The following is a 13508-nucleotide window of genomic DNA, read 5'->3' as shown; positions in this document are numbered from 1 at the left end:
AAGAAGGAAAAAACAGGCAATAAATAGATAATCTGACAAAGGGATGACGGTCATGTGTGAGCACCGTGGAGGACATGTTTAGGGTGCTGTCGTTGAGAAGAACAGGGTGGAGGGACATTTCACCTGAGACAGGAAGACTATGGAGGGGACAGCCATGTTACACAAGCAGGAAGGAACTTCCAGGCAAGCACAGTGGGTGTACAAGCCTCTGAGCTGTGTAAAGGCTTGGCTTGCCCCAGGAACAGAGAGAAGTTGGGTGTGACTCAGTGTGGTGGCTGAGGTGGGGGGAGGGACACGAGAAGAGACTGACATGGTAGACTGGAGCCCGATCATGCGGGGCAAGGAGTTTGGGTTTTGTTCTAAGTGCAACAGGAAGGCACTCAATAGTTTGAGGCAGAGGAAAAGCAATAAGATTTATGTTTTTAAAAATTCACTCGGGATTCTGTGTGGAGAGCAAATTGGAGAGGGGCAAAGATGGAAGTGGGGAGAGCAATTATAAGATGTTTGCATCTCCCTTTACCCTTGCAATGGCCCAAGGGCTGAATTCTCTTCCCCTAAAATTCATATGTTGAAGTCCTAGTGCCCAGTACCTCAGAATGGGACTGTGTTTGTTTTTATTTTTAATTTTTTTTTAAAGATTTTATTTATTTATTTGACAGAGATAGAGACAGCTAGCGAGAGAGGGAACACAAGCAGGGGGAGTGGGAGAGGAAGAGGCAGGCTCATAGCGGAGGAGCCTGATGTGGGGCTCGATCCCAGAACGCTGGGATCACGCCCTGAGCCGAAGGCAGACGCTTAACCGCTGTGCCACCCAGGCGCCCCGGGACTGTGCTTGAAGTCAGGGCCTTTAAAGAGACAATGAAGGTTAAATGAAGTCATTAGGGGGAACTCTAACCCAATATGACCGGTCTCCTTATAAGAAGAGGTTAGGACACAGGCATACACAACAGAGAAAGACGATGTGAAGACACGGGGAGAGAATGGAATCTACGTGCCCAGGAGAGAGGCCTCTGAAGAAACCAACCCTACAGAGGCATTGATCTCAGACGTGCAGCCTCCAGAGCTGCGAGAAAATGAATTTCTGTAAAGCACTCGGCCCGTGTACTTTGTTACGGCAGCCCTGGCAAACTAACACGCGAAGTGGGAGATGATGGGGCTTGGACTTGGCAGGGACAGTGAAGATGAAGAGACGTAGGTGGGCTTGCCATATGCGTCGGAGGAGGAACTGACAGAGGAGTTAAACGTGAAGCGTGAGAAGGAGGGAGGAATTAAGGGTAACCCCTAGATCTCCGACTTATTGCGTGGATTTTGTAAGTCGCCTCAAAATTCTCTTTAATGATATGTGGTATGTATATGGCTTCCCCTTCCCCACCACTCCTCTCCCCCTCTTGCGTGGGAGTTGGGGACTACACTTCTGGGGTACTTTGGAGGGAGGGGGGCAAGGACTCTTAGACTCTCAACTCAGCTGGTTTGGCTGGAGCTCAGCAGTCTCAGGACTGCCACCAGCACCACTCAGCCAACTGTTGATGGATAACTTGGCCCAGAGAGATGCCAGCAGCTTCTGCCCAGACGTGCGGATCTGCTCTGGGGAGAGAGGAGGAAGGGGCTGCAGGAGTGGGCATCGTTTCTGCACGGCCGTCTAGTCAAATCCAAGGTGCTGGCAGCTCTCACCGGACGCCTTTTCCCCATGACAGGGCCTGTGTCTCCAGCCTCCCCCTGCGCCATCCCTCACCCAGCGGTGGGGCAGGAGGAGGCTTCCGTGGGAGGGCTGTCACCTGGCCACCCCTCTCTCCTGTTCACTTCTGAATCCACCTCCCTACAGCCTTGCCTATTGGTTTTCAAAAGCATCATTTGGAAGAAAGGAAGAAGAAAACCCCAATTGTATATTAACTGTGTTTTTCTCTTTCTCTCTCACTCTTTTTTTTTTTTTTTTTTTTTTTATAGATTTCACCTATATTTGAGAGAGAGAGCCTGACTGTGGCTTGATCCCTGGACCCCGGGATCATGACCTGAGCCGAAGGCAGTCGCTTAACTGACAGAACTACCCAGGCACCCCTTTCTCTTTATATTTCTGATAAGAAAACTGGATTTCTCCTGGGTAATGTTCAAGTTTCTGACTGGCTAGGGGAGAGAGAATGGAAGAGGAAAAGCATAGCCACTGATGTATCTAGGTTTATATGGCTGAAATAAACCACATATGTATTTAAAGTGGGTATATATTTAGAATATTTGGATATTTTCATTGATTTTACTTTATAGGTACTCATATGTGTTTACAATAGTATGTGTGTAGTATATAAATAGATGTATGGAGGTATGTATGTGAGTGTATCTCTCAGATCTGATCATGTCATGCCCAGCTTTAGGAACCTTCCACAGTTCCCTCTTGCTTATTATAGGATAAGGTCCAAACTCTCCTTGGCGCGGCCTCTGTAACCTCTGGCCTCTCCACTCTCCGTCCCCAGCTCGCCTCTGATAGGCCACCTCCCCGCCCCCACACTCAGGCTCCGGCCCTGGGAACACGCGTTGGCCTTGCCGTGAACCTTGCTCTTTCCTGCCTCTCAGACTTTGCACACGGGAGTTCGCTCTGACCATGAACTCCCCCACTCCCTCCCCATCAGGTGCCTGCCTTGGAAACTTCTATTCATTCATCTCCAGTGAACTTGCTCTCCCTTCTCTGCTGAGGCCTTTGAGATCCTAGTGCCAAGCACGGTGCACTCAACACTGAATGAGCTCTTGAGGTCACACCATGGTAAAGGAATGCCCTCACTTTGGTCCCCAGAGCTCTCGGCTCAGTGACCCCCATGAGAGCATGGCTCAGGCACCCGCTGTGCCTGCCTGTCCCATTACAACCCTCAGGGCAGGACCCTGCCTTTCCTCCAAAAGTGCAGTTTCTGTGCCCTGCACAGGGCCCGGCACATGGTTGCCACCCAGTGTATGAATGAAAGTGTATTTATAGGTTATTATTCATGTGACAGATAAGCTGGAAGCAGAAAAACTGAAAGCAAAATGGTGGAGGCATTGCTCAATAAACAGTCATCAGAAACAGTGATAACACCTCCCCACACAGATGACTAGTCCACTGTGGAAAACGGAATTTGGTTTGGAGAGACATGGACATGACCACCGCTCTCGAGGAAGGCAGTGGCTGCACCTTTTTGGGTCCTCCCCCTCTGTCATCATGGGTGACCTGTGGGTATAATGGTGTCACAGCTCCTGCGACAACCAGAATAGCAAGCAGCACGAGGCCAGGAGGCCAAGGCCCCTCCCCCAGCCCAAGGGAGACCCTCGGACTGCCAGCTGCTCCCCAGACATGAGCGGGGACATCTGTGGCTGCTGGGTCCAGCCCCTCCCCCAAGCTTCAGACGGCCCACCTCCTTCCACACATGTGCTGGGGAAAATCCAAAGCCACGTTTCCAGTTTCCCACTGCCATGAGCTGTTACAGTCCTGGCTGGCTTTCTGGCCTTGCCGGTTGCCAGATCTGGGCTTCAGGCCTGGTGAGCCCTGCATGCGTCTATAAGATTGCAGCGGGCTCAGAGGATATCGTCGTTTGCCGGCCCTCAGCAGCCTCCTGATGACTCTTTTTATTGTCCTATTTCCAATGACTTCTTACTCCTTCCTTTGTATTTCTTTCCTAACGTCCATCAGAATGTGAGAGCCACAGGGGGCACAGCGCTGTGGACAGTGGCTGGCGTGCACTAGATACCTTGTTGAACAGCAAATGAATGAATGAACACAAGTATGAATGAACACCTTCTGCTCAAAGAATAGTGTATTCAAACTAAATGAATGAAAGCTGTAGACACTCCTTTGGTTGTTTTTTCAGCTGGATATCTCCCTGTAATCTGTGATGGCTTAAATCTGGCCCTGATTGAGGGGCTGGCTAGATGAGCTGGTCTAATTCTTCTGGCCTCAGGATTCCTGGTCCTAGAGGCAGGGAGACGGTAACAGGAGGGGCCGAGGGAAGAGGTGGCTGGAAGGCCTTTGGGGGCCTCATTGCCCAGTGAAATTTCCTCTGGCAGCTTCCCCCCACTGGCCGGGAGCCTGTGCCGGGCTGCCCCACAGAAGGAGGTTGGCTTCAGTTACGCTGTGGACTCCAAAGTCACAAATGGTGAACGGAGGGGGCCTGCTCCATGGGGCCAGGGGGTGGGAGGCAGGGGGTGGAAGGGCAAGGAGCCCGGGCTGCGTGTGGCATCCGGTTTTAAACAACTCTGCTTAGAAATTGAAGAGAACCTCTCCGGAAAATGGGAGGGCTCTGGCAGGACTCCCAGGGCCGAGGAACAGCCAGTTCCTGCCAACTGGTGACGGAAGTAGGAGATTTGTGGGAAGGGAGGAGGGACGAGGGCACTGAAAGGAGCCCACACAACCCAGCAGCATTTTTCCTGGTAAAAACCCTGCTCTGAAGTAAACATGTTTCTGAAAATCAGGAGAGTTGTTATTCTTCCAGGCTGTCGTGCACATGGCTGGCCTACTTCCTGTGAGCACGGTTATTCCCAGGTGTGTGTTTTTAAAGAAAGAATATTATAACCTATTCATGGCCCCTGCCTGGGAATGCACTGGGATAATAGAATGCAAAAATCAGCTTTACCTCTTTGTGTTTCTGAGGCAGGAACAGGCTTTCTCCGTTCTCTCTCCAGGACAGGCTGGGAAACTCACTTTTTCTCTTGGGGAAGCTCCTTTCCGGCCCTACAGCCAGAGGGCCAAAAATGGCCTCCTCGGGGCTTATTTTTAGGCCAGAGAGGATAAAGAATCTTGATGTGCAGAAAACCTGCCCTAGCTGACTATTTCAGCGAGGTGAACTCTAGGAAGGCAGGCTGGGGGTAGGGGGCGGGGAACCAAGGGGCCTTAATGAGGAGGGGGGAGGGGAGTAGTGACCATTTTCAATTGCGAAGAGATCGAAAATCAGCGTGGTTGCTAGGAGACCCAAAGTGGATAAATAAACCACCAGTCTGCAATAACCCATTCTCCTTTCCAGAACCTCAACCCACAGCTGTCCTCAGTGAATTTGGGGCATCTCACAATCACTTTGACTTCCAATCTGGTTCACCTGGAAAACTGGTTGGGTAGGGCGAGACAGAGGGAAGAAATGGATGTTTGTTTAGTTTTTATTTATTTATGTATTTATCACTTTTTAACTAGACTCCACACCCAGCATGGAGCCCAACAGGGGGCTTGAATTCAAGATCCTGCGAGCAAGACCTGAGCTGAGATCAAGACCTGAGCTGAGACCAAGAGTCAATGCTTAACCAACTGAGTCACCCGGGCACCCCTGAAATGGATGCTTTTTAAACCCATCCCCTTCACGAGGTGTTCTGAGATAGATCATCTGTGCTGCTATCGGGACTCCGTGTGTGGCTAATGGGAGGGTGAGTTGGTACATCGGCTTGGCAAGACTCTTGTTACTTTATATAGGAAAGCCTAAGATGGACAAAAGCTACAACCCAGGCTTTCGGTTTCTAGTGAATATCCTAGAGCAGCAGTTCTCAAGCCTTTTGGTCTCGGGACCCCTTTACACTCTGAAATATTACTGAGGACACCAAATAATTTTGCTCAGGTGAGTTATACTGACCAATATTTACCATGTTAGAAATTAAAACTAAGAATTAAAAAATATTAATTCATTTAAGAGTGATAATAACAGGGGCGCCTGGGTAGCGCAGTCGTTAAGCGCCTGCCTTCGGCTCAGGGCATGATCCTGGCGTTATGGGATCGAGCCCCACATCAGGCTCCTCCGCTATGAGCCTGCTTCTTCCTCTCCCACTCCCCCTGCTTGTGTTCCCTCTCTCGCTGGCTGTCTCTCTCTCTGTCTAATAAATAAATAAAATCTTTTAAAAAAAAGAGTAATAATAACAGAGTTATAACTTACCAACATAAATAATGTATTTGTGAAAAATAACTACATTTCCCAAGATGGGACAACTTAGCGGGAAGAGCAGCGTTGTTCAATAGTCTGCAAATCCGATTTGACAGAAGGCAGGGGGTTCTCAGCTGCTTCTGCATCTGTGCGTTGAGATACCTTTTGTCATGTAGCTGATGGAAAATGCCACTATTCTCTTGTGTGAGAATGAGGGTAAAAAAGGCAAATAACATCTTATTATTAGGAAACTAGTTTTGACTTGGTAGGTGCCTGTGAGAGGGTCTCAGAAGCTCCCAGAAGTCTCCAGACCACACTTTGAGGACGGCTACTCCAGAGAAAATTTCCTGTATCTATCCCAGCAGATGTGTACAAGCATATTCAGAGTGGCATTATTTATAACAGTGAAGAAACCCAACTTACCCGTTTATAAACAGCAGAATGGATAAAATGTGGTATATTCACAGTACTGATGAATCTCACAAATCTTACTTTAAAAAACCAATTTGATTGCGTACCTAGGAAGGCAAGTGAGACATGAGGGTCATTCGGTATAGTTCCACTTCCTAAGTTGGGTGGTGGCTTAATTATTATATACCATATATATTTATAGATAAATTTATGGCTATTATATACTGCATATGTATATATCTTAAATATGTGTGTGTATCATTTTCAGTATAAAATATTGGAAGAAAGAAAAGAGCGAAAGAAAGAATAGGCCCATAATTGTGCTGAACAAATTCATGTATTTGGATTAAAAAAAAAAAACAAAACGCAGGGGATGCCACATTCAGGTGTCCCCTTTTACTAAAGCTGGTCTCCCTGTGAATGCTCCCGTTTGGGGGTTGCTCTCCCCCTTTCTTTTTCCCGTGTTTTGTACAAGGATGTGGCCCATCCTTTCATCTTATCATTTGTAAAAATCTTCCACTCCCATCAAAGAGACAATTCAAAGTATCGGTTAAGGCTAAGTGAACTGCTCTAACGAGGGGACCACAAATCCTTTGGCAAATCAGGCATTATCCCATCATTCTAACAAAGGTGAAGGAGAAACATTTAAAACTATCAGATGATGAATCGCTAATAGTAGTCTTGTCGTTATGTGTGATTCTCGGGCACACTCCACAGAAGGAGTTCACGAAATCAAACAATACCAGTACAATAAAACACCTCCATTCTGAGCACATTTTCTTGGCATCTATGTTTTTAAAGCGAAAATTACAGGTAAGAATTGATGTGGAAACTATTCTCATCCTAAAGAATGTTATATTCATCCATGGATACATGAAAAAAAAAGTACTAATCATCTCATTAAGAAAGGCGTTTCTAATAAAAGTTTACCTTTTTGAACAATAGTATTTTACCCAAATGTTCAATAAATGGGTGATACATTTATGCTATTTTGAGGAATGGTGTGTTACTACTAATTGTACGGATAACTAATTCTGGGAGATAGTCTTTTCATGCTGTCGACCAGCACTGTTCAATAGAACTTTCTGCAATGATGGAAAGAAATGTTTTCTATCTGCTCTGTCCAGTGTGGTTCCATGAGCCACACAGCTACTGAGCACTTGAAGTGTGGCTAGTGGGAATGAGGAACTGAATTTTAGGGGCACCTGGGTGGCTCAGTCGGTTGAGAGTCTGCCTTTGGCTCAGGTTGTGATCCCAGGGTCCTGGGATCGAATTCCACACCAGGCTCCTTTCTTGGCGAGGAGGCTGCTTCTCCCTCTGCCTGCTGCTCCCCCTGCTTGTGCTCCCTCTCTCTGTCTGACAAATAAATAAAATCTTAAAAAAACCTGAATTTTAAATTTTATTTAATTAAAAACATAAATGGCCACATGTGGCTAGCGGCTACAGTACTAGAAAGCGTAGCTTTAGAACTTTGTGACCACAGAAAAAGAAAGACATTAAATTTGCATTTGTATATATTTTTAAGAGAAATGTGATAAGGTGATTAATAAAAACTTTTAATCATAAATGTATATTATATCAGATAAAGTTCTATAGGGGAAGAGAAGTGGAAATAGAAATTCAAGGAGGAAAAGAAATAATGTAAAATTTCTGACCTAATGAAGAGCTCATTCAGGGTATTTTAAAAAAGGATAATGGAGGGTATCAATTGCCATCACATTTAAATTCTACTTAGGTACGTTTAAATGAGTGACAATAGTTATTTCAAAATGTTAAAACTGTTAAAATGTTAAAATATTTTACATTTACAGTGGAATTTAATCTTTTGCAGCTATTTAAACTTAGGATGAAAATTTTCAGATACCAACACACAAATGTTTATGGGGAGTGCGTATGGTTTCAAAATTCCCTTGAGGGGTATGCAGGCAAAATCTTGCAGACCCCCGAACTAGATGGCATTCACTGTTCCTTTCAACTCTTTGGATTTTGCAGATATGATCCAGGGGGCCACTCTAGCGAGTGGGCCCTGCCAATAGCACGGGCAAACATCCCCAAATGTACACATTCACTTGGAAACAAGTGTTCTAACAAAAAACAAAATCAAAATAAACAAACCAAAGATACACACCTCTTCCCATCTCTCTTTCACACACACACACCCCCCCCCACCCCCCCACCCCCCCCCCACACACCCAGGAGATCCACCCCCTCCCCCCCGACTAGTGGTTCGGGTGCAGGTGGTTTGCGAACCACTCTTTGGGGAGACATGAGCTCAGTTAGTGATGTGGGGTGGGCTGGCCAGTGAGCCGTCTCCAGAGGCAAGGGTGGCCTCAAAGAGGATCATTAAAGATCAAAGATGCCGTTTGAAGTGGTTTGCATGACTGCAGCGCCCCTCCACCCCTCTGGCCCAAGCGGCCCTTGGCCGAGTCTGCTCCACACACGAAGGTCTTGCATGGCTGTTTGGTTTCGGTGGAAATCAAGGCAAGGGCCTGAGCTGCAGGTGCAGACCTCGGTCAGTGCGCACAGATGGCAGAGTGACTCAAACTGAAAGACTCCAGCGGAAGCAGAGCCGAGGAGCCAGAGGTGATCCTGAGAAGAGAAGTCCGCCCTCCCCCTCCCACCCAAGAATAGGCAGGTATCTGGAGGTATTAGCCTGTCCATGAAGCGGGCCCGAGGCTGGGGTTCAGGCGTGATGAATCTAGCCCGGCGACCCTCACTCCAGCCTGGTGACCCTCACTCCAGCCCGGCCTCTCTGCGGTGCTGCTCAACCCCGGGTGTCAGGAATAGTTCAGCCTGTTCTCAGAGGCAGCGAGAGAGCAGGAGGGACGGGAGAGACGGTAGGCAGGTCTCTGAATGACCTCGAGTCACCACAGCCACCAACCCACCACGGCCCTGAAGGGAATGGCAAACTATTCCCGAGACCCAGTGCGTGCTTCCCACAAAGGTGACCAGTGCCAGCCGGAGAGGGGTGCATCATTCTGGAAGCGGGTGGGGAGGACAGTGTTAGTCATGCTGTGGGAACTGGGATTCCGGATTGGCAGCTCTGAGTCACCCTCTGATTGGCGAGGGACAGGCCTCCCTTTCCGCAGGGCCCTGCCTGGGTCTGGCGGGCGGGAGGGGCCCATGCTCAGCATCGGCCCTGGGACCAGCTCCCAGGAAGCAGCAAAAGACCCAGGCGGCCTTGGCACTACGTTAAAGCTGGCTTCAGATGCTTATCAGCAGGATTTTGTACAAGGCCCAGGCTGAGGCTGTAGAAGAATTCAGAAAATGCCAGGGAAGCTAAAACAGCTTTCTTTAGCTCCGGCTCAGGCCATAGGCAGGGTACTTACACACCTCTTTGGCCCTAGTGAAAGCAAATGCAAACAGCCCAGAGTTGGAGAAAAAAACAGACACTACCTTGTAGGATGATGGGGGAATGACTCCAAGAGACTCCAAGACAAGGAGATGCAAAGAAAAGTGTCGTCTGCACTTTATCTTTTCTTGGAGTGTTGTGCTGTCGTCTCTGAATGCCTCAGAGGCCCGCGGCGCATCACGCGGTGAATGCCTGGGTCAAGGGACGTCAGAGCCCACGGGGGTGTTGATGGCCACTGCAGGAGAATTCTGGAGATCTTACCCTGGAATAAGGGAGAGGGGGGCATTCATGCATCTAACAAACATTGAATCCCTGAAAAAAAAATCTCAAAAAACCAATCATTCTCAGCCTTTATTTAAATGCAATTCACGTGACCTTTCCCTGCATGACTCGCCCCTGTGGACAGTGCAGGATTTGGGCACAATGGTCAGATTTGTGTGCAATTCCTGGCTCTGTGGCCCTAATTCCATCTCCACCTCTCCAGCTTAGGAGCACAGGAAGAATGCATGGGAGAGTATTGTCAGGATAGGGTAACCTCGAATTGCTCGAGTTCATTAAAACAGCAAATTCTTTGCAAAATTGATAATGAACTGAGGTTGCATCTCTTTTATCGGCTCCCCAGTTTGGCTCCAGCTTCATTCCCCGCCCCCCATTGTCAGCCTGACCTTCTGTCTTTCCCAGTGTCACTGTCCTGTGATAAGCCCAACAAGTCAAGGATCCCGGAACGATTATCTGAAACCCAAGGGTCACTCCTGGTCTTTTGGGCCACTGGAGTCACATGGACGCATGACTTCAGGCTGGGGGTCTCCTCAGTCATTGCCAGGTCCCTAGATGGCCACCCAAAGCAGAGGGGCCAGAGCCCGGACAATCAGCTCCTACGGCCACTTTATAATGCCATGGCCCCGCTGGAGCTCCAGAGCCATCCTGGCTGCTCCCACCTCCTCTACACCCCCCAGGCTGGGCCTCCTCTTGTTGCAGATCCTGGAGGCTGGGGCATAGCCAGCAGCCCAAGACCGGACAATCCCTGGCCCTTCAAGTTGTACTCACTAAGGCTGCCGCCGGTCTGGAACCACCAGCAGTCACGTTCTCCAGAGCAGGCTGGCCTAGGAGAGCATGCGGTCCCGGTTCCCATGTCTGCCTCAGCTGACCGAGAGCCATCGCTCCCTTCTCCCCCTGCATTCCTATAGCCCAGGCCCATACCCAGCTCCTCTCAGTGAATGAGCGATGTGCCTTTCAAGGAGGCAGACTTCTCTGGGTTTCCTCAGTAGCAAGGTCCTTGGAATCCATCTCTCAGCCAAGGGGTTGTGACTCCGTTTGCAAGAACTGTGAACTTGAAGGTGAGCCCTCAGCACAAACATCTTCTCCGCCCCAAACCGAGCCAGGCTCTGAAACTTTCTGCCGTCTCGTTCTTAGGGAACTGTGATATCACATGTTAGAATTTCCTTCCTTTTGGGGCGCCTGGGTGGCTCAGTCGGTTAAACATCTGCTTTCGGCTCAGGTCATGATCTCGGTCCTGGGATCGAGCCCCACGTCCAGCTCTCTGCTCAGCGGGGAGTCTGCTTCTCTCTCCCTCTCCCTCTGTGCTTTCCCTCTCTCTCTCTCAAATAAATAAATAAAATCTTTTTAAGAAAAAGAATTTCCTTCCTTTTGAAGGGTGAATGCTATTCCACCCTAACTATACACCTCACTTTACTGGCCCCTCCTCCATTAAGGGACACGTTGGTTGTTTTACCTTTTGTTTCTTCACACCCTCTTCTTAACCATCTTGACCTGCAAGTGACCCGAGTTATTTCTAACCACATTCCGTAGGGCACCTATCGCACAGTCCCACCTACACGCGAGGGTGGCCGGGACGTGTAGTCCCCGGCTGGGCAGCCCCTTCCCAGAAAGCAGGCAGTCTGTGGAAGGGGAGGCACAATTTGTTGGTGTCCCTGCCACTCCTTCACCTTGTACTTCCCAGAGCAGCTATTTACCATGGCGCAGGGGGAAAAATGCCTTTTTTTTTTTTTTTTCCAGTTTCACTTCCTAACAGCACAAAAGTTTCGGGGTCTAGATGCTCTTTCGGTAGATAGTGACCGCTACCCTTTGTGTCATCTTCTGTAGTTTTCCTTGTCCTTTGGATACGGTGTAGTGGTTCCAGTTCTGATTCGGCCTCTGTCGCTCTCTCACTAGGTGATGTTTGTCAAACCCTAAGCACAGCAATAGGTTCAGTAAATAGTAATTACGAGTCTTCCCAACAACACGAGGTATGCGTCATCTCTCCGTCTGTACAGGTGAGGGTCACGAGCCCCAGACAGATCAAGGAATTTCCACAAAATTCCCCAGATCAGAAATGACCACCCGGCCTCTCTGTCTCCCTTTCCTGGGTAGCCATTATCATGGGTTTGAAAAGCAACCTTGATGTCCTACAAAGGACACTTTGATCCCCCAAACCAAAGCTCTGCTGCCCTGCACGCCCTGCTTGCACTAGAGCTGGTGGGCGGTCTCCTCCAGGGCCCGAGCTGAGCCCCACTGGAGAATGTGGTGAGGGAGGGACAAGAGGTCCTGTCACTCAGGAGCCTGACCTGTGCTCCTGGCCCCAAGGAGCTTCCCAGGACACGTGCAGCACACACACACACACACACACACACACACACACACACACACTATATCTATCTATTATCTATCTATCTATCTATCTATCTATCTATCATCTATCTATCTATCTATCGTCTATCATCATCTATCTATCATCTTCCACTGCTGCTGCTGTGGCCACTTTCCAACAACATTCACAGAGCCCTTCCTATGTTCTAGGGGGTGTAAGTAAGAATAAGAAATGACCCCTCTCCTCCAAAGAGTGCATCATCCAACCAGTGAGACAGACAGGTGAATACTCTCATATCATGTGACAAGCGCTGTGACGGACAGAGTACTGGCGGAATTCACATAGGAGTGATTAATTTCCCCTGGTCCGTTGTGGCAAGCCACAGCAAGGAGGCAACCCCAGAGCTGGGTGTACATAGCTGAGAGAGGACTGGGGGAGGGCTACTTTAGATAGAAGGGACAACAAAGTCTCGATGGTGTCAAAGAGCATAGTGTGTTTAAGGACAAAGGGCAGGTAGAGTGAGGGCAAAGCGTGGGCGGAGACAGGGCAGAGAGAGGCTTGAGGGGGCGGGGTGGGGCCAAGGGTAAAGAGCTGCGATTCCACAGATGAGGCGAGGAGATTAACTGGGGGCCAATACAACCACAGCTATCTTATCCAAAGCTTCCTCTGGCTGGGGTAAACAATGAAAAATAGGGCTGATAATCCATTTCATTCCAACCCCACTCATTTCCAGGGGACAGGATTACCCAAGCCATCCTGGAGTCATCCCTGATGCCACATAACAGGGTCACCCTAGGCAAAGGCCACCAGAGGACTTCTGTATTCCCACAATGACATTTCCCCCTTAGGCTGTAGGTGATAGACTTTGTCTCCCCATTTTGGATTATAGGGCCAGACTGAGCTGAACTCCAAGTTGGTTATCTGGAAGCCAGGGTCTTTATCTGACACCTGCAAAGGCAAAATTGAATTGGGCCTGATGCCAGGACCACTGTGGCTTCTCCCATCTCCCACAGACAGTGTGCAGGAGGCAGAGGGGAACAGGAGAGGAAGGTGGGAGAGGTGATAGTGGAATGATGTCAGATGCCAGTTCACATCCCTGACAGGTACTCACCAGCACCCCACTCTCAGGAGAGCTGACTTGTTAACCCCCTGGCATCGGAGTGGGATTCCCAGACAGGACTTTTTCTAAGTAATTTACAAATAGAGGCAGAAAGGAGAGGAATTCAGGGTTGATGGTGGGTCATGGTGAGCAATCAAAAGCTGAAGGTAACAGCTGCGCGACCCAGGAAGCCGAAGCCCCTTC

General features: G+C 49.0%; 1 long non-coding RNA gene across 1 annotated transcript in view; it reads right to left on the bottom strand.

The window, feature by feature from the left end:
- Window positions 1–2206: 2206 nt before the first annotated feature.
- Window positions 2207–13508, bottom strand: part of LOC113244961 (uncharacterized) — a 55751-nt gene continuing 44449 nt past the window's right edge. Inside the window, exons 2-3 of the long non-coding RNA XR_006407964.3 lie at window positions 9663–9880; window positions 2207–6373 (exon numbers count right to left, since the gene is read on the bottom strand). This is a non-coding gene — a long non-coding RNA (uncharacterized LOC113244961). The remainder of the gene's footprint in view (window positions 6374–9662; window positions 9881–13508) is intronic.

Source organism: Ursus arctos, unplaced genomic scaffold (assembly GCF_023065955.2).
Source record: "Ursus arctos isolate Adak ecotype North America unplaced genomic scaffold, UrsArc2.0 scaffold_8, whole genome shotgun sequence".
Classification (NCBI taxonomy): domain Eukaryota; kingdom Metazoa; phylum Chordata; class Mammalia; order Carnivora; family Ursidae; genus Ursus; species Ursus arctos.
Note: the sequence above shows the minus strand (reverse complement) of the source record. Positions and strands in the feature narration are given on the sequence as shown.